Source organism: Lissotriton helveticus, chromosome 5_1 (genome assembly GCF_964261635.1).
Source record: "Lissotriton helveticus chromosome 5_1, aLisHel1.1, whole genome shotgun sequence".
Lineage (NCBI taxonomy): Eukaryota > Metazoa > Chordata > Amphibia > Caudata > Salamandridae > Lissotriton > Lissotriton helveticus.
Window position 1 is genome coordinate 136,883,043 of NC_136065.1, and position 20,152 is coordinate 136,903,194.

Sequence of the window (20,152 nt, forward strand, 5' to 3'; positions counted from 1 at the left end):
CACTGAGTGTGGTTTCTTCCCAGTTACTAGTCGTGCTGCGGTGCTCAGGATCATTGAGTGTGGGTTCTTCCCAGTTACTAGTCTTGCTGCAGTGTTCAGGGTCATGGAGTGTGGGTTCTTCCCAGTGACTAGTCTTGCTGCAGTGCTCAGGGTCACAGAGTGTGGATTCTTCCCAGTTACTAATCTTGCTGCAGTGCTCAGGGTCATTGAGTGTGGGTTCTTCCCAGTTACTAGTCTTGCTGCAGGGCTCAGGGTCATTGAGTTTGGGTTCTTTCCAGTTACTAGTCGTGCTGCAGTGCTCAGGGTCATTGAGTGTGGGTTCTTCCCAGTTACTAGTCTTGCTTCAGGGCTCAGGGTCATTGAGTGTGGGTTCTTTCCAATTACTAGTCTTGCTGCAGTGCTCAGGGTCACTGAGTGTGGGTTCTTCCCAGTTACTAATCTTGCTTCAGTGCTCAGGGTCACTGATTGTGGGTTCTTCCCAGTTACTAGTCTTGATCCAGTGCTCAGGGTCACTGAGTGTGCGTTCTTCCCAGTTACTAGTCTTGCTGCAGTGCTCAGGGTCACTGATTGTGGGTTCTTCCCAGTTACTAGTCTTGCTGCAGGGCTCAGGGTCACTGATTGTGGGTTCTTCCCAGTTACTAGTCTAGCTGCAGTACTCTGCGTCATGGAGTGTGGGTTCTTCCCAGTTACTAGTCTTCCTGCAGTGCTCAGGGTCCTGGAGTGTGGGTTCTTCCCAGTTACTAGTCGTGCTGCGGTGCTCAGGGTCATTGAGTGTGGGTTCTTCCCAGTTACTAGTCTTGCTGCAGGGCTCAGGTTAATTGAGTGTGGGTTTTTCCCAGTTACTAGTCTTCCTGCAGTGCTCAGGGTCGTGGAGTGTGGGTTCTTCCCAGTTACTAGTCTTGCTGCAGTGCTCAGGGTCATGGAGTGTGGGTTCTTCCCAGTTACTTGTCTTGCTGCAGTGCTCAGAGTCATGGAGTGTGGGTTCTTCCCAGTTACTAGTCTTGCTGCAGGGCTCAGGGTCACCGAGTGTGGGTTCTTTCCAGTTACTAGTCTTGCTGCATTGCTCAGGGGCACTGATTGTGGGTTCTTCCCAGTTACTAGTCTTGCTGCAGGGCTCAGGGTCACTGAGTGTGGGTTCTTTCCAGTTACTAATTTGGTTGCAGGACTCAGGGTCATTGAGTGTGGGTTCTTCCCAGGTACTAGTCTTGCTGCAGTGCTCAGGGTCACGGAGTGTGGGTTCTTCTTGTTACTAGTCTTGCTGCAGTGCTCAGGGTCATGGAGTGTGGGTTCTTCCCAGTTACTAGTCTTCCTGCAGGGCTCAGGGTCGTGGAGTGTGGGTTCTTCCCAGTTACTAGTCTAGCTGCAGTGCTCAGGGTCATGGAGTGTGGGATCTTCCCAGTTACTTGTCTTGCTGCAGTACTCTGCGTCATGGAGTGTGGGTTCTTTCCAGTTACTAGTCTTGCTGCAGGGCTCAGGGTCACCGAGTGTGGGTCCTTTCCAGTTACTAGTCTTGCTGCATTGCTCAGGGGCACTGATTGTGGGTTCTTCCCAGTTACTAGTCTTGCTGCAGGGCTCAGGGTCACTGATTGTGGGTTCTTCCCAGTTACTAGTCTTGCTGCAGGGCTCAGGGTCACTGAGTGTGGGTTCGTCCCAGTTACTTGCCTTGCTGCAGTGCTCAGGGTCACTGAGTGTGGGTTCTTCTTGTTACTAGTCTTGCTGCAGTGCTCATGGTCATGGAGTGTGGGTTCTTCCCAGTTACTTGTCTTGCTGCAGTGCTCAGGGTCCTGGAGTGTGGGTTCTTCCCAGTTACTAGTCTTGCTGCAGTGCTCAGGGTCATGGAGTGTGGGATCTTCCCAGTTACTTGTCTTGCTGCAGTACTCTGCGTCATGGAGTGTGGGTTCTTCCCAGTTACTAGTCTTCCTGCAGTGCTCATGGTCATGGAGTGTGGGTTCTTCCCAGTTACTAGTCTTCCTGCAGTGCTCAGGGTCCTGGAGTGTGGGTTCTTCCCAGTTACTAGTCTTGCTGCAGTGCTCAGGGTCATGGAGTGTGGGATCTTCCCAGTTACTTGTTTTGCTGCAGTACTCTGCGTCATGGAGTGTGGGTTCTTCCCAGTTACTAGTCTTCCTGCAGTGCTCAGGGTCCTGGAGTGTGGGTTCTTCCCAGTTACTAGTCGTGCTGCGGTGCTCAGGGTCATTGAGTGTGGGTTCTTCCCAGTTACTAGTCTTGCTGCAGGGCTCAGGTTAATTGAGTGTGGGTTCTTCCCAGTTACTAGTCTTGCTGCAGGGCTCAAGGTCACCTAGTGTGGGTTCTTTCCAGTTACTAGTCTTGCTGCATTGCTCGGGGGCACTGATTGTGGGTTCTTCCCAGTTACTAGTCTTGCTGCAGGGCTCAGGGGCACTGAATGTGAGTTCTTCCCAGTTACTAGTCTTGCTGCAGTGCTCAGGGTCATTGAGTGTGGGTTCTTCCCAGGTACTAGTCTTGCTGCAGTGCTCAGGGTCATTGAGTGTGGGTTCTTTCCAGTTGCTAGTCTTGCTGCAGTGCTCAGGGTCATTGAGTGTGGGTTCTTTCCAGTTACTAATCTTGCTGCAGTGCTCAGGGTCATTGAGTGTGGGTTCTTCCCTGTTAATAGTCTTGCTGCAGGGTTCAGGGTCATTGAGTTTGGGTTCTTTCCAGTTACTAGTCGTGCTGCAGTGCTCAGGGTCATTGAGTGTGGGTTCTTCCCAGTTACTAGTCTTGCTGCAGGGCTCAGGGTCATTGAGTGTGGGTTCTTTCCAATTACTAGTCTTGCTGCAGTGCTCAGGGTCACTGAGTGTGGGTTCTTCCCAGTTACTAATCTTGCTTCAGTGCTCAGGGTCACTGATTGTGGGTTCTTCCCAGTTACTAGTCTTGATCCAGTGCTCAGGGTCACTGAGTGTGCGTTCTTCCCAGTTACTAGTCTTGCTGCAGTGCTCAGGGTCACTGAGTGTGAGTTATTTCCAGTTACTAGTCTGGTTGCAGGGCTCACGGTCACTGAGTGTGGATTCTTCTTGTTACTAGTCTTGCTGCAGTGCTCAGGGTCATGGAGTGTGGGTTTTTCCCAGTTACTAGTCTTCCTGCAGTGCTCAGGGTCGTGGAGTGTGGGTTCTTCCCAGTTACTAGTCTTGCTGCAGTGCTCAGGGTCATGGAGTGTGGGTTCTTCCCAGTTACTTGTCTTGCTGCAGTGCTCAGCGTCATGGAGTGTGGGTTCTTCCCAGTTACTAGTCTTGCTGCAGGGCTCAGGGTCACCGAGTGTGGGTTCTTTCCAGTTACTAGTCTTGCTGCATTGCTCAGGGGCACTGATTGTGGTTCTTCCCAGTTACTAGTCTTGCTGCAGGGCTCAGGGTCACTGAGTGTGGGTTCTTTCCAGTTACTAATTTGGTTGCAGGACTCAGGGTCATTGAGTGTGGGTTCTTCCCAGGTACTAGTCTTGCTGCAGTGCTCAGGGTCATGGAGTGTGGGTTCTTCCCAGTTACTAGTCTTCCTGCAGGGCTCAGGGTCGTGGAGTGTGGGTTCTTCCCAGTTACTAGTCTAGCTGCAGTGCTCAGGGTCATGGAGTGTGGGTTCTTCCCAGTTACTTGTCTTGCTGCAGTGCTCAGCGTCATGGAGTGTGGGTTCTTCCCAGTTACTAGTCTTGCTGCAGGGCTCAGGGTCACCGAGTGTGGGTCCTTTCCAGTTACTAGTCTTGCTGCATTGCTCAGGGGCACTGATTGTGGGTTCTTCCCAGTTACTAGTCTTGCTGCAGGGCTCAGGGTCACTGAGTGTGGGTTCGTCCCAGTTACTTGCCTTGCTGCAGTGCTCAGGGTCACTGAGTGTGGGTTCTTCTTGTTACTAGTCTTGCTGCAGTGCTCATGGTCATGGAGTGTGGGTTCTTCCCAGTTACTTGTCTTGCTGCAGTGCTCAGGGTCATGGAGTGTGGGTTCTTCCCAGTTACTAGTCTTGCTGCAGGGCTCAGGGTCACTGAGTGTGGGTTCTTTCCAGTTACTAGTCTTGCTGCATTGCTCAGGGGCACTGATTGTGGGTTCTTCCCAGTTACTAGTCTTGCTGCAGGGCTCAAGGTAATTGAGTGTGGGTTCTTCCCAGGTACTAGTCTTGCTGCAGTGCTTGGGGTCATTGAGTGTGCGTTCTTCCCAGTTACTAGTCTTGCTGCAGTGCTCTGGGTCATTGAGTGTGGGTTCTTCCCAGTTACTTGTCTTGCTGCAGTGCTCAGGGTCACTGAGTGTGGGTTCTTCTTGTTACTAGTCTTGCTGCAGTGCTCAGGGTCATGGAGTGTGGGTTCTTCCCAGTTACTAGTCTTCCTGCAGGGCTCAGGTTAATCGAGTGTGGGTTCTTCCCAGTTACTAGTCTTGCTGCAGTGCTCAGGGTCATTAAGTGTGGGTTCTTCCCAGTTACTAGTCTTGCTGCAGTGCTCAGGGTCACTGATTGTGGGTTCTTCCCAGTTACTAGTCGTGCTGCAAGGCTCAGGGTCATTGAGTGTGGGTTCTTCCCAGTTACTAGTATTGCTGCAAGGCTCAGGGTCACGGAGTGTGGGTTCTTTCCAGTTACTAGTCTGGTTGCAAGGCTCAGGGTCATTGAGTGTGGGTTCTTCCCAGTTACTAGTCTTGCTTCAGGGCTCAGGGTCATTGAGTGTGAGTTCTTTCCAATTACTAGTCTTGCTGCAGTGCTCGGGGTCACTGAGTGTGGGTTCTTCCCAGGTACTAGTCTTGCTGCAGGGCTCAGGGTCACGGTTTGTGGGTTCTTCTCAGTTACTAATCTTGCTGCAGTGCTCAGGGTCACAGATTGTGGGTTCTTCCCAGTTACTAGTCTTGCTGCAGTGCTCAGGGTCCCTGATTGTGGGTTCTTCCCAGTTACTAGTCGTGCTGCAGGGCTCTGGGTCATGAGGTGTGGGTTCTTCCCAGTTACTAGTCTTGCTGCAGTGCTCAGGGTCACGAAGTGTGGGTTCTTCCCAGTTACTAGTCTTCCTTCAGTGCTCAGGGTCATGGAGTGTGGGTTTTTTCCAGTTACTAGTCTTGCTGCAGTGCTCAGGGTCACGGAGTGTGGGTTTTACCCAATTACTAGTCTTGCTGCAGTGCTCAGGATCACGGAGTGTGGCTTCTTCCCAGTTTCTAGTCTTCCTGCAGTGCTCAGGGTCATGGAGTGTGGTTCTTCCCAGTTACTAGTCTTGCCGCAGGGCTCAGGGTCATGGAGTGTGCGTTCTACCCAGTTACTAGTCTTGCTGCAGTGCTCAGGGTCATGGAGTGTGGGTTCTACCCAGTTACTAGTCCTGCTGCAGTGCTCAGGGTCATTGAGTGTGGGTTCTTCCCAGTTACTAGTCTTGCTGGAATGGTGGGGATCACTGGGTGTTAGTTCTAATTACCATATTTCAATAGTGCTCGGGATCACATGTTAAGGGTTCTTCCCAATTAGTAGACGTGCTGCAGTGCTCAGGATCACTGGCTGTGGATGCTTTGAAGTTACTAGTCTTGCTGCAGTGCTCAGGGTCATTGAGTGTGGGTTCTTCCCAGTACTCTAGTCTTGCTGCAGTGCTCAGGTTCATTGAGTGTGGGTTCTTCCCAGTTACTAGTCGTGCTGCGGTGCTCAGGGTCATTGAGTGTGGGATCTTCCCAGTTACTAGTCTTGCTGCAGTGCTCTGGGTCATTGAGTGTGGGTTCTTCCCAGTTACTAGTCTTGCTGCAGTGCTCAGGGTCATTGAGTGTGGGTTCTTCCCAGTTACTAGTCTTGCTGCAGTGCTCAGGGTCACTGAGTGTGGGTTCTTCCCAGTTACTAGTCTTGCTGCAATGGTGGGGATCACTGGGTGTTAGTTCTAATTACCATATTTCAATAGTGCTCTGGATCACATGTTAAGGGTTCTTCCCAATTAGTAGACGTGCTGCAGTGCTTAGGATCACTGGCTGTGGATGCTTTGAAGTTACTAGTCTTGCTGCAGTGCTCAGGGTCATGGAGTGTGGATTCTTCCCAGTTACTAATCTTGCTGTAGTGCTCAGGGTCACTGAGTGTGGGTTCTTCCCAGTTACTATTCGTGCTGCGGTGCTCAGGGTCATTGAGTGTGGGTTCTTCCCGGTTACTAGTCTTGCTGCAGTGCTCAGGGTCACAGAGTGTGGATTCTTCCCAGTTATTAGTCTTGCTGCAGGGCTCAGGGTCATTGAGTGTGCGTTCTTCCCAGTTACTAGTCGTGCTGTAGTGCTCAGGGTCAGTGAGTGTGGGTTCTTCCCAATTAGTAGTCTTTCTGCAGTGCTCAGGGTCACTGAGTGTGGGTTCTTCCCAGTTACTAGTCGTGCTGTAGTGTTCAGGGTCATTGAGTGTGGGCTCTTCCCAGTGACTAGTCTTGCTGCAGTGCTCAGGGTCACTGAGTGTGGGTTCTTCCCAGTGACTAGTCTTGCTGCAGTGCTCAGAGTCACCGAGTGTGGATTCTTCCCAGTTACTAATCTTGCTGCAGTGCTCAGGGTCACCGAGTGTGGATTCTTCCCAGTTACTAATCTTGCTGCAGTGCTTCGGGTCATTGAGTGTGGGTTTAGTCCAGTTACTATTCTTGCTGCAATAGTGGGGATCACAGTGTTAATTCTTTCTAGTTACTTGCTGCAGTGCTCAGGATTACATTTGGTCTACTTCCCAGATACTACTCCTGCCGCAAAGGTGGGGATCACTGGGTGCGGACTCTTTCTAGTTACTTGCTGCAGCGCTCGGGATCAGAGTGTTGGTTCCTCCAAGTTACTATTTCTACTGCAACGTTGGGGATCACTAGGTGTTAGTTCTTTCTAGTTACTTGCTGCAGTTAACGGTATTACTGGGTGTGGGTTCTCCCCATGTATTAGTCTAGCTGCAGTATTCAGCATCACTGGGTTTCGGTAGACCATGCCAGTAGGCAGTGCCTAATTCGAGCGGGTGCTTTCTTAATTGGTTTCCAGTGCTCAGCTCTGGTACCTAATTGTCAACACCATACATAGAACAGTCTACCACATGGTGGCGCTACCCATCTAATTTGGTGATGAGCAGAACAGTTGTTTAGGAATACAATATACATTAAAATTGCTAATATCTGCCTCCCCAGCCATTTCTTTCGCTTTGGGGACCTGGAATAATCTGAACTGACGCATTTACATGCGAGAGAGATGATTAGTAGTTGTTTTGGCAGTGAAGACAAGGGCGATGGGTGGTGCAAGCTGCAGTGAACTCCTGGTCAGAGCCCTGGCACTTAATATTTTGCAAATTAAGCACTGCCCGTAGGCGGTAACATAGTGGACTCTGGAGTCAATGGCAGCTTCGACTACAGCTGTGCAGACCTTGAAATGATGATTCAAAGTAGGCAGTCGTACTGGTGGGATGTTCCGTTCTACGAGCACTTTCGATTGCCTGACTTCTTACTTTGCATCCGAATGCAACAGACTGGTCTAGAATAAAGTTTGTGCATCGGGTTTAGAACGGAGTGTCAGAATATCCATTTCCATTTTATAAATTGCAGTCAGTCTGGTTTCCTGGGCTTATTTTTTGTTCAGTGAGTTGCCCAGTGACTTATCCATGGGAGTGATGGTTGCCAAAGGCATAAAGTATCCGCGGGAAATGCAAGGATTTATTTTGGGCGACATGGGAAATTATAATTTTCCCTGAGTTTCACATTTCCCTTCAGTTATATATATTTTTTTCTCCCATTTCGTACAGACACTTTGTGTCTATGTGCACTGCAGCCTTTTGTAGTGAATTTCATACGGAGAACACTACTTGAGGACCAAGAAATGTTGACTAATTAAAGCAAAATTGTTGCATCCTTTGTGGGAGGTTGGATTTTTATTCTCTGGATTTTAGCAGAATCATAATGGAACAGGTAGAGTACAAACAGGCATCCAAAATATCTATCCTTAGATTGTCCTTCTACTTCTGATATATACTTTTGTTAATTAGTTTGTCAGAGTGGCAGGGAATTAGGCTGCTTTTTATGTCGGCATAACTCACAAATTGAACTAAAGCAACCATATCAACCTGCTATTTGTATTAGCAAATTTACTACAAAGATTAGTTTAAGTTCTTCCATCCGTCATCTGCAGAAACGTGATAATTTGTGGTTTTTTTTTAGTTTGTCTGCGACCACAGCTGCACATCAGAATTACAGACCTGGGTTATCAGCGGGGTCGCGAGGCTGCAGCAGCTCACGAATTTGTCAGACTGGTGATGACGATAATTGGGCCACTATGGAAGAGGTTATGCATGTGTGGCCTCAGAAGCCATAAAGTTGGCAAACCAGGTAGGAAAACAAGACATGACCAGGGGGAATCCATTAAGATCACCAGTGACTGCGGTACACCTCTGGCCCCCTCACCCCATTTAATACCCAGACATAACAAAAGGGCCTGAAAATTAAAGAGACTTATAAATGTGTCCTAAAAGTGTTAGCGGGCAGAGGCGTAACACAGAAACCTGAGCCCCTTTGGCTAAGGAAGGCACCCAACCTTCCTGGGTCCCCCAATTTAGGTCAATAAATATCAGTAAAACAGAGGAGACTAAGGGGCCCCTCATCCCATTGGGGGCAGAGGCTGTAATTTTGATTTACGCCACTGGTGCAGGGGACGGGTAGTGAGAAGAATGCTTTACCACCGAAGGACTCTCTAAATGGGCAAGAACCTTTAGCTCCTGTTGATCTGCTGCCTATGTAAATGTCATATTGTTGAAATGGCCTATGGGGAATGTTACACCGCTCATTGGGGACAGGTTTTGTTTTGGAATCTGTGCTAAATTGCTACATCCTGACATTTTACTGCCTACAAGAACCTATTTTTTTAATGAGTTTTTGAATTAGTCTTTGGGGGAATGTTACACCTCTCCCTGAGCACATTATTGAGTTTGACTTTGCACTATGCTGCTGCACCTGACATTTCATTGTAGTTACTGTGATGCTTTGCATTATATTTGCAGAATACTGCAAGCATTAAAAACCGTGACAAGAGAAATAAAGTTCCCAGCATCCAACACCTGCTGCAGGTCCTGTGAACTCACTTAGCAGTGTTGCCACTTTTCTCAGAGAAAAATACCGTACATTGGTGCGTGCTTTGAGGTTCTGGAAATGCCAGGGAGTGGTACTAAATAACAGTTTGTTTGAAATTCTCTAAATGGCTTTTTTTTTTTAACAGGGCGCGTCTACTGGCTTTACCGTCCTTTGGGAATCATTTGGGCAACTATAAAGTACATTTATGTGTCTTCTTGTATTTTGTGCTTAAAGCTTCTATTTCACAGGAGACAAGAAAGACTATAAAAAAATATAGGAAAATCAACGAAATTCTATCTTGGCATGAAAATATTAGCCAAGCCAGTAATATACTGGCGAGGTGGCAACCTCACTTGTGTGAGAGAGGGCCAAAGGTTGGCGTATGTATGGAGTACCTAGGTGCAAACTGTTTGGACCTGGAAGGGAAAGTCACAGTCCCCCTTCGCAGACCCACCGGAGAAAAGACCCTTGAGTGCGTTAAGTGTCTCACTGTAATAAAACAGAGGTAGACATGTAGGGCCTTGAACTGGAACAGTTTTATTTTTGGCATGAGAAATCAATCAATTCTAGTAGGTAAGGTGACAATGCCAGCCTCAAGTTTGGGAAAAGGGGATCATTTTCTTAAGCTCTGTAAATCTTACCCTATTTACACTTATTGATAAATCTTACAAAGCTAGGCATCCAAGAACACTACACCCCAAACTCTGAAGACAACATAGATTTCAATGTGGGGTGAAGATAACTATAAGATGCGTGATCGGAACTGCACACAAGAAACACCAATTTATGTCAAACCAATTTGCAAGTACTGTTCATCATGGAATTAGGGCTAAAGTAAACAGCCAAATATGGTTCCAAGACCATCGTCCTACCATGGGCTAGAAAATATTATATGTGGACAGAAGAAAGAAAAACACAAAGGATGTGGGTAGCAATTATTTTGAAACAATGTCACTACATCAAAGTTATTATAAACACTCAATGGGGAAAGGAGAAGGGATGATCTTGTGAGTAGGCGATTATGAAAATATCCACTAACTACATTTTTAAATGAATGTTGGTCTTTCTTCCACCAGGCTACAAACATTTGCGTTGGGTGCATATAAAAACTAGCTGGAGACCTATTTAGCGACCCCACCATCCAGATTCCGGATGACTAATGTATCATTGATTACCGCCGGTCAGCACTAGCAAGATAATTTATTGAAAATGTGGAGTTGTTACTTACATTTCAACCAGGTTTCAAGCTGAACTACACTTTATCGAGGTTGCATCACTGATTTTGTGTTCTTTAGGGATATCAACAATAGAGCCAATGAAAAGAAAACTGACCTATCCTATGTTCCGATCGCAGTGACATTCTTATTAAATGCACTATCCCAATTCTAAAGGCTATAGAGGTTCAGTGCCTCCGCCTCCAAGTAAAATGAAATAGTAAGGGTTTTACCGATGACTAACAAAGTGATAAAATGACCATCACATCATTAGAGGGAGTGGATTAAATTGCACAGAGCTCATGCCACATGTCTCTACTTTGTTTGCTGAGGCGCTTAATTAACTGGCTCCTCCCAAAGCTTGCAATATTTCATCCTACAGAAAAATTCGGTTTAATCCAGAGTTTTAAATAATTAAAACAGAAGGGTAGAAAATGGAAAGAAACTGGCATGACCTGTTCCCTTACGATTAAACAATAAAAAAAACCAATACATTATACTATAATAAAAAAGGTAAGTACATTTTTGATACTGTATACGGTTGGATGCTAAATTGAATTCTCACTTCCTCACAGTGGATTCTTTCCTGTCCATCTAGTGTGGCCCCCAGAATAGTTACAAGAGACAAGTGAAGAGATCACAAAGATTTATCAATCAAGAATGATTCATTTAAGGATGGCTTGAAGAAACGACTACTTAACACCAGCACCACACAAATGTACTGAATAATTATAAATCAAGAAAATGTTATGAGTTGACTAGACTTTGCCCAGAATATCGGATAATCCATGGGTGGCCTCGATTCCCCTTCTTCTCAAGTTCCGAACAATCCTAGAAGGGGAGGTGAAAGGTTTACTTCTGAAACTCAAAGAAACAAAACTGGAATAGGACCAGGTCACCGGCTGGCTCTTGTGACAATTTGCTAATACCCTTGTCCCATTCATCACAAAAATGGTCAACTCCTCATTACAAGAAGACACCTTACTCTAGGGTTTGAAGCATTGCGGTATAACCCCACTTTCGAGAAAAGCAAACTTGAATGCAGATGATTGAGGGAACTAGCATCCGATCGCTACAACTCGCATGACCAAGATCATGGAAAAAAATAAGAGACATCTTAACTTTATGAAAACCTAAATAAAATGAACATTCGAGATGTGAGGTGGGCACAGAGACAACCCTGCTGGATTTGTCGAATTCCTGTAATAGGAAATATGGGTGATGTACGTATTCTTGTCTTGCTCGATCTCTTGGCCACATTTAACAGGGTGGATTGTGATTTACTGGTGTACCATATGCAGTAGTTATCCAGTTTCAATGCATCTGCACGGAAGAGGTGTGTTTCAGAACCCCAGGATGTTAAACTGTGCTCCTCTTTATTACCTCCCGTCATAATTTCCCCAGGTTTCTCAGGGCTAATATTGTTGTGAACCTTAACATATGCATGGCCCCTAATGACAGTCATACACAGTAATTTATTTTCCCAGTCTTACACTGACACATACCTATTTGGGAGGGTAGAGAGACTCATGTAAGCCGAAGACAGTATATGCTTGCTTGACAGAGGTACAAAAATGGATAAACACATGGAGGGGGGCCTGTGGAGGTGGATGGAGAAACAAAAGTGATCCTGACAGGCAGTTTAGTGCCTAAAGTAATTTTCCGCTAAGTACAGAAGTATGTTCTGAAATAAACATAGGTGTGTTGAAATGGCACATATTTTAAAGACACTTCAATATGAAGGGCGTCCAACTCACCTTTTGAGAAATATTTTAAGCCCAGAAGCCTGGGTTATTCACATGCAGTTAAAAAACCTATCTTCGATAATTCAGTTGTTATCCTTCAATGGCAATGCATCAATTGACAATTCTCTAGTCTTCCATTTGGTTTATTTTACCTTCGTTGATGCTGATCAGTCCAAGCAAAAACTAACAGCATACGATTTCAGCATGCAAGGTTTGTATATTTGGACTGGTTTGTCATGTTCCACTTTAAAATACACTCCTGTGGGGCTAGATAATGCCAGCATTGGCTGCCCTATAGGTGAGGTGGTCCCTACTAAAGTGGGAAAACCATACTGATTCAAACGATATGTAACTTCTGTCATAGCATGAGTAGGGTCTCTTTCTGAAACTTCCTCAGTTTGGAAAGCACGCTCAAGGGCAACCTTTCGTCCATTAACCACGCCCTTTTTTGGCTATTTGGGTAGTTTGTGCTTAGGCCTCCGTAACATTTTGTCCACATAAGGTATCCAGGACAAATGTGCTTTTTTTTCTTCCAACATCCTGCGGATTCTACAGGTAGCCAGGGTTTGTGGGTTTGGAGGGGACTGGGAAATTAGACAAAATACAGCTACATTTTCTGTTTTGGGGGGACAATGGGAAAGAAGTGCTGCAGAAGAAAGTCTGTTTAAATGCCTGCAAATGGTATCAATGAAGGGTTTGTGGTGCTAAAATCACCATCATCCCAGCTTTCTAGAACAGACAGACTTTTGTCAGAAAACCAAACTTTTCTACACAGTTTTTCGGGTACATAGCCTATTTTTCCTATTTTTTGTGGTTTTAACAACCTTCCAGTTAGTGGTAGAAATGGATGTAAAACCATTAATGGATCCTGGAAAGCTATATATTTCTGGAAAGTAGACATAATTCTGAATTCAGCAAGGGGTCATTTGTGTAGCTCCTTCAAGGAGTTCCTATGAAATAAAACAAATATTGAAATTGAGTAAACAAAACAGCCATTTGTGCCTACACTTTCACCTGTAACTTCTTATAACTATGGTAGATTTGTGAAAGCAATATACCATTACGTTTGTGGGACTCTTCTGCTTGCGGGAAAATATAGGGCTTGTAGGTTTACCAAGAACCAGTGGTATCCACAGCCAATAACGGAGCTGCACCTTGCAATGTTTTTTCATTGTGTACCAGGTATACTGCAATTAATTTGATAAAATATAAAGAGTGAAAAATAGATAAAGGAAACCTACAAATTTCTGAAATGGGAATAAAATATGGAGTTTAATAGCAGTAGGTATTTGTGCATCTCTGAATTTGTGGGTACCCATATTAGCATGTGAATTAGAGGGTATTTTTCAAAATGATTTATTGATTCATTTTGTTTCTTTTTTACACTGTCTTACATCTGGAAGTCAGAAATACATAGAAAGACAAATGGCAATAACACTTGTTCTACTAGTCTGTGTTCCTCTAAGTCTCCCGATAGATATGGTACCTCACTTGTGGAGGTAGGCCTAGTGACAGACAGGAAATGGCCCAAAACACAACATGGACATATCACATTTTTCTACTCAATACTAAGCCTTTTTATCCAATGTGCCTAGCTGTGGACTTTGGGCCATAGCTTAGCCGTACCTCGGGAAGCCTAGCAAACCTGTACATTTTTCAAAACTATACACTCTGGGGAATCCAGGATGGGGTGACATGTGTGTCTCTTACCAGGCTCTGTTACCCAGAATCACTTGCAAACTTTGTCCCCAAAAATAAAAAACATTTTCCTCACATTTCTGTGATAGAAAGTTCTGGAATCTGCAGAGAGACACAAGTTTCCACACACCCAGCATTTCCCCCAAGTCTCTCGATAAAAATGGTACATCGCTTGTGTGGGTAGGCCTAGTGCGTGGAACAGGAAATGGCCCAGAATGTATTGTGGAGACATCAACATTATCTATCACAAAATGATTTGGTTTTGCAAGGGAGCCGCCTGCGTTTGTGGTCCCTGGCCATCCAGGGAAACCTACCAAACCCAGACATTTCTGAAAACGAGACACACTGAGGAGTTGTGGCTTGCTTGGACCCCCCTCCCCCCCTCACCTAACGTGTTTGTATCCAGAATCCCCAGCAAACCTCAAATTTAGCATATAAAAAATAAATCACATTTTCCTTACATTTCTATCTGGGACCACTGCACCAGCACATATTTCCTACCACCCAGTGTTCCCCTTGGTCTCATGATAAAAATGATACATTTCAGGGGAATCTGGGTAGGGGGTTGTTGGGAGATCCATGCAAGCCACACCTCCCTGGACTCCCCTTGGAGTCTAGTTTTCAGAAATGTTTCTGTTTGGTAGGTTTCCCTAGATGGCCGCTAGCCCAGTTTGACCTTTATTTTGCCTCTTTCTGCTAGTTTCCGAGCTGGATTCTGCCTCTTTTTACACGTTGCGGTCCTTTTTGCCTCATTCTGCCTGTTTTCCCCCCTCTTCCTCCCATTTCCCTCCTCCCGCCACCCAATGCCCAGCCCTCCCCCAGGATCACTGAGTAAGTCCTTGTGCCAGCTCCCCCTGCAACGGTCCTCCTGTCCAGCTTACCCGCAGTCCGCTGCCCACTAATGCCTTTGGTTTTGTGCCTGCTCTGCTCGTTCCTGCCCTCTATTTTACTTTGTTCTGCCGGTTATTTTGCCTCTTTCTGTTAGTTTGACCTTTATTTTGCCTCCTTCTGCTCGTTTCTGACCTGTATTTTGACTCTTTCTGCTTGTTTCGGACCTTTAATTTGCCTCCATTTTGCTAATTTCCTACCTTTATTCTGCCGTTACAGCCACAGCGCCTAGATACCCATAGGGGTGACAGGGCTGCGCTATTCAAATGCTGACTGATTGATGAAATACTTATTTTAATGGCTTGCACGAGAAACTAAATTGCAATTCTATGAACTTGGGAAAAGACAACAATTTTAACTTAAAATATTTTGTTTATGTAAAGCAGCTACATGGTCTACACCACACACATTTACCAGACACTATTGTGTGGATGTGTTGGCACGTCATTTGGCTAATGTAGGCCAAGCAGTACTTAAAACACTGTTTCAGACAACTGCAATATCTACAGGTTAGCCACCGTTTTGGGGGTATACTGCTTTGTAGTCTATGCAAAGCATGTGTACCTACCGCTCACATGCCTCGAACGGATGTTACTTACCCAGTAGGCATCTGTTCTTGGCATGTAGAGCTGTAGATTCACATGCACCCACCCGCCTCCTCGGGTACCTGTAGTTGTTGGAGTTCTTCATTATACACTTATACGCATGGACATTTTTTTACTACACTTAGTTACTCCATTCTCACCTTCTAGCAGGAAAACAATCTTACAATAGAGTCGATGACCATTCGCACTATTACCGAAAGGAGGAGTCACCTTACCTTGTGACTAAGAAAGACTTCTTTGAAGAAAAACAACTTACAAACATCCGGACCCAACACTAGATGGCAGGAGTATGCAAAGCATGTGTATCTACAGCACAGATGCCTCGAACACTCGAGATACGACCCCCGGAAGTAGAAATAGTGCAATACCAGGCCTATGGCAGAGTGTCATACTGTAAGTAAATGTAGGGGAAGGAGTAGGATTGCTGGCACTTCTAGTTTTGCTACTCTGCCAAAGTAGGTGAACATTTACATACTCTTACATTTATGGGCATTCCTATATTCCTTAATGTAGATCCCCAACCTATAAACTCATGTGAAGTTGCTACTGTCAAAAGTGTGGCTGTAGTGTAGGAAAGGGGGGTGGAGTAACATTTAAAATGGTTGCATGATATAGGGATTCCCCACTAAAGAAAAAAAACTTTTTGGCGCAGAGAGGTGTAAAAATACATAAGTAAATGCACAACTACACAACAAATAAACATGCAGAACTTTCCACCTGATCAAAAATTAGCACAATTGAAGGTTAGGCATTTTAGGACTTCAGGAAATCTACTGCTGATGTAGATTGCCTGGGGCCGTATTACACAAAGTTCCCTGGGGCGCAATGGGAATGTGTGGCCCCATCTGTATTACTGAGAGCGCCACCACGTTCGAGGGCTTTCCCTCATTTGCATGGGGGTGTTGTCTCATGCAAATCTGCAGATCTCTTTGCGCCTGCGCCATATTATGAACTTGAGCACAAGGGCAAAAAAGCTGTCAGGAGTCTCACTGACAGTGCCACAAAATGAAGGTGCACTGTCAGTAAACCTCACCCGATGGCAGCCCTCTGGAGGGGGCAAATGTAGTCCCATGGCCCTTGGCCCATGCTCCCCCCCCCCAGACATCCTCCAGCAAACAGGTGCAGTCACTCACTGAATCCGCCTGTAAGGAGATCTCTTTTCACTCTCTAAAATGCAGGCGTCTTTCAATGAATGCGCTGGCCCTAGGACTGCCTCTGGTGCAGTTATTGTAATCCGCGTTCATGATTGTGGCCGGTGCACAAGTTTAAAGGTGTGCAGAGGCGAACACATGTTGTGTTATGTTATATGGATTTGTAAAGCGCACGTATACCCGGAGGTGTCTTGGCGCTGTGGACGGTGGGGGTATGTACTTGCGTTTAGTTCTGAAACAGCCAGGTCTTCGGGCCCTTCCTGAAGGAGATGAGAGTAGGTGCGCTCCCGAGAGCAAGAGGAAGGGAATTCCAGAGCTTGGTAGTGTAAAAGTGAAGGCTGCGGCCGCCTCATTGTAAGGTGCGGATTTTAGGCACCTCTAGAAGTTTGGTGCCAGAGGAATGAAGATGCCTGGTGGGCTCATACCAGGTGAGCAGGATCTGCAAGAAGACCGGGCCTTTTTGGTTTCCGGCTTTATAGGCTAGGGAGAGGGCCTTGAATTTGATCCGCTGCTCCACTGGGAGCCAGTGCAATCTGCGAATTTCAGCAGAAATCGAGACATATCTGGGGATGTTAGATAGTAATCGTGCTGTTGAGTTTTGTACACTTTGCAGTTTTTTCAAGAATTGTTTTTGTACATATACCAGCAGTCCATTACAGTAGTCCAGTTTTGACTGGATTAGGGATGTCACTACAGATTTTTTTGTGTCCATCGGGAGGTATGGAAGTATCTTCCGAACTTTCTTTATAAGGAAGTGGCTGGCCGAGACCGTGGCGTTTGTGTGGTGGGTGAAGGAAAGTCTGATCCAGCCACACCCCCAGGTTCTTAGCTTTTAATACCGGTTTAGGGGGGTCGCTAAGTTCTGGAGGCCTCCATAGATTTCCCCAACTGGGCAGTAGGTTGCCAAAAATCAGAACTTCGGTCTTTTCAGAGTTTAGTTTGAGGCAGTGTGAGTTCATCCATTGGTTGATGGAGCGCATACAGTTTAGAAATTGTGGGGTGGGGGGGCTTCATTCTTGTAAGCTGTCACTACGATCTGGGTATCGTCAGCGTAGGAAGTAAGGCGAAAGCCACAGCTCTGAATCAGTGGTGCCAGCTCCGAGACATATATGTTGAAGAGTGAAGGGCTCAGCGAGGAGGCCTGTGGCACCCCGCAAGGAAGAGTGTAGGGGTGCGTTAGATATATAATACAGCCAGTGGAGAACTCCTGGGATGTTTCGTCTGAAATTTACTATAAACACTACATGACTAATTTTCTGACTTTTCACCTGTGCATTTTTTTAAACGAACATGTGATAGAAGTACAGTTTAATAAATGACACAGGAAGGTACATTAAAATCAGAAACATCCAACTGTCCCACAGCCTATTAGAAACAGGACATAAAAAGTAAATAAACAAAAGCAGTCTTGATTGGCTATTCGTAATGAACTAGACTTCAAAGCCATTTTAAGGTTTTAATCAATAACCACTTGATTCTCTCGAATGACTAATGCAAGTGCCTCAATATTTCTTTTGTTAATTAGATCCGTTAGGTGGAATCATAATGCCTTTTATCCATGTTATCTGAACAGCCCCTGAGATGAACAAATGGACAAAGGCAGACCTACATTTGTTTGCTTTCCAGCCTTACTATAATATGCAGAAAATGTTGATGTAGAGAAAAACAAAATATATATATATATATATATATATATATATATATATATATCTATATATATATAGATATATATATATATATAAATAAAGCTGTTCAGAATTTATTTTTTTCCAAACTTTTGGCATGGAAGAGCATGGGCCTAATAAATATGGAGGAATATAAATATTTCAAAACAGAACATCCGATTACTCCGTCCATGTATTTTATCCCTAAGGTTTACAAGAACATTGAGAAACCACAAGGACGACCTATAATGGATTATTAGAGAACTTGTCACGCTACATTGACTTTTTCCTGCAAGAGCACGTTCAAAAACTTAAATCATTTGTACAAGATACGGGGGATTTTATTAGAAAAATCGCAGATATACAGTGGCAAGAAGGGTGGCACGTATTGGCCCTGGATGTGCCTGCCCTATACACGTGCATCAGGAATCAAGACAGACTCAAAGCAGTTGAGTACTTTTTAGATAATAGGCCACTTAAATATGCACAACACAACAAGATGTTGATATTTTGTTTGGAAAACAATATGTTTATGTTCAAGAACGAAATGTTTCAACAAATTCAGGGCGTCGCCATGGTGGCCAGCTTCTCCCCAGCTATGCCGGTTTATTTATGGGCTGGTGGGAGGAGCTGGTCCTCAGGAGGCAGAGTGAACAAAAATATACGAACAATGTTGTGAGTTGGCTAAGATTCATCGATGATTTGTTCATCATATGGCAAGGATCGCAAAATGACGCCCATGATTTTGTAGCGCAGTTGAACAACAATGATGTGAACCTGCATTTTACTTTTAATATCAGCAATACAAGTATAGCCTTTTTAGATGTACAGGTCAATATAATTAATAACAAAATTACCACTTCATTACATCGGAAGGAAACGGCAGGGAACACACTATTACACGCATCAAGCTCCCACCCTCCGCACCTAATACAAAGCATCCCCTATGGGGAGATGTTTCGTATTTGCAGGATTTGCAGTGAGGAACAGGATATAAGTGATAAACAGATGGAAAGCAAACAGCGGATTTTAGATAGAGGTTATACTAGCTCCTCTATTGAAATAGCAATTGTCAAATCTAGAACACTCAGTAGGAAGGAAATCATGGAGGACAGAAATAAATCTTGAAAGAAACCTCATTAAACTAATGAGGTTAAAAGGGATGGATATACCGAGCCTACAAGACTGATCCTCACTTGTCCTAGACAGGAAAAGCAGTTGAGAGCCATCATAAGAAAAAATTGGCCAATTGTACATGATGACCCAGTTATTGGCGCACTGCTCCCGAAACAACCAGCAATAACATACAGAAGAGCAGCTTCTATGGCCAATTCTTTAGTTAAAAAGAACCCGGAAGAACAAGAGAAAGCAGGGTGGCTGGTAGCAAGGAAGGGTTTCTTTAAATACTCCAGTTGTAAAGCATGCCAGTATGGCTCCAACAGAACCACATATCAGACTGGTGTTAGTGAGAGGATCTTGGACATAAAACAGCATTTGACATGTCGAACTGACCATGCTGTTTATGTCTTAAAGTGTAGCTGCAATTTGTTATACCTAGGCAGCACTAAACTTTCTGTCCACAAGCGCATATTACAGCACATTAGGGCTATCAATAATAGTGACCCTAGTTATCCTGTGGCGAGATATTTTAAAACTCATCATGACAACAGTTTGCAACACTTACAATACTTTGTGATTTATGCTGTTCTGCCCCAGAAAAGAGGTGGGGATCGAGAACTAAAGTGGAGGCACTTGGAAACGAGGTACATTCTGGAGCTTGACACCAAACACCCAGGGGGGCTAAACAAAAGTGAAGATTAATACACTTATCTTGATTAGGTGTGTGTAAATCCACACCTGACATATTTGCCTTTCGTGTACGATCTATTCTTACTCAATCAATCTGAGATACCATTAAGATTTACCTATTTTATAATTTGAAGGTGAAATGCTTTTATTGCATGTGTTCATGTATTTTATAAAAACCCATCACCCCAATTTTTACCCTTTTTTTGGATTCAAATATTGCTGGCTTTAGAACTCGGTGCACTTTACTAATGCTCACAGTAGTGAAGTGATTGTGCTTCCTCTATAACATTTATGCTGTACATCTTAACTCCCAGCCTGGCCTATTTAACTTACCCTATAGATTCCTTGCAAATGGTGCTGTACGTGCACTTATGGCATGTATAGTTCAA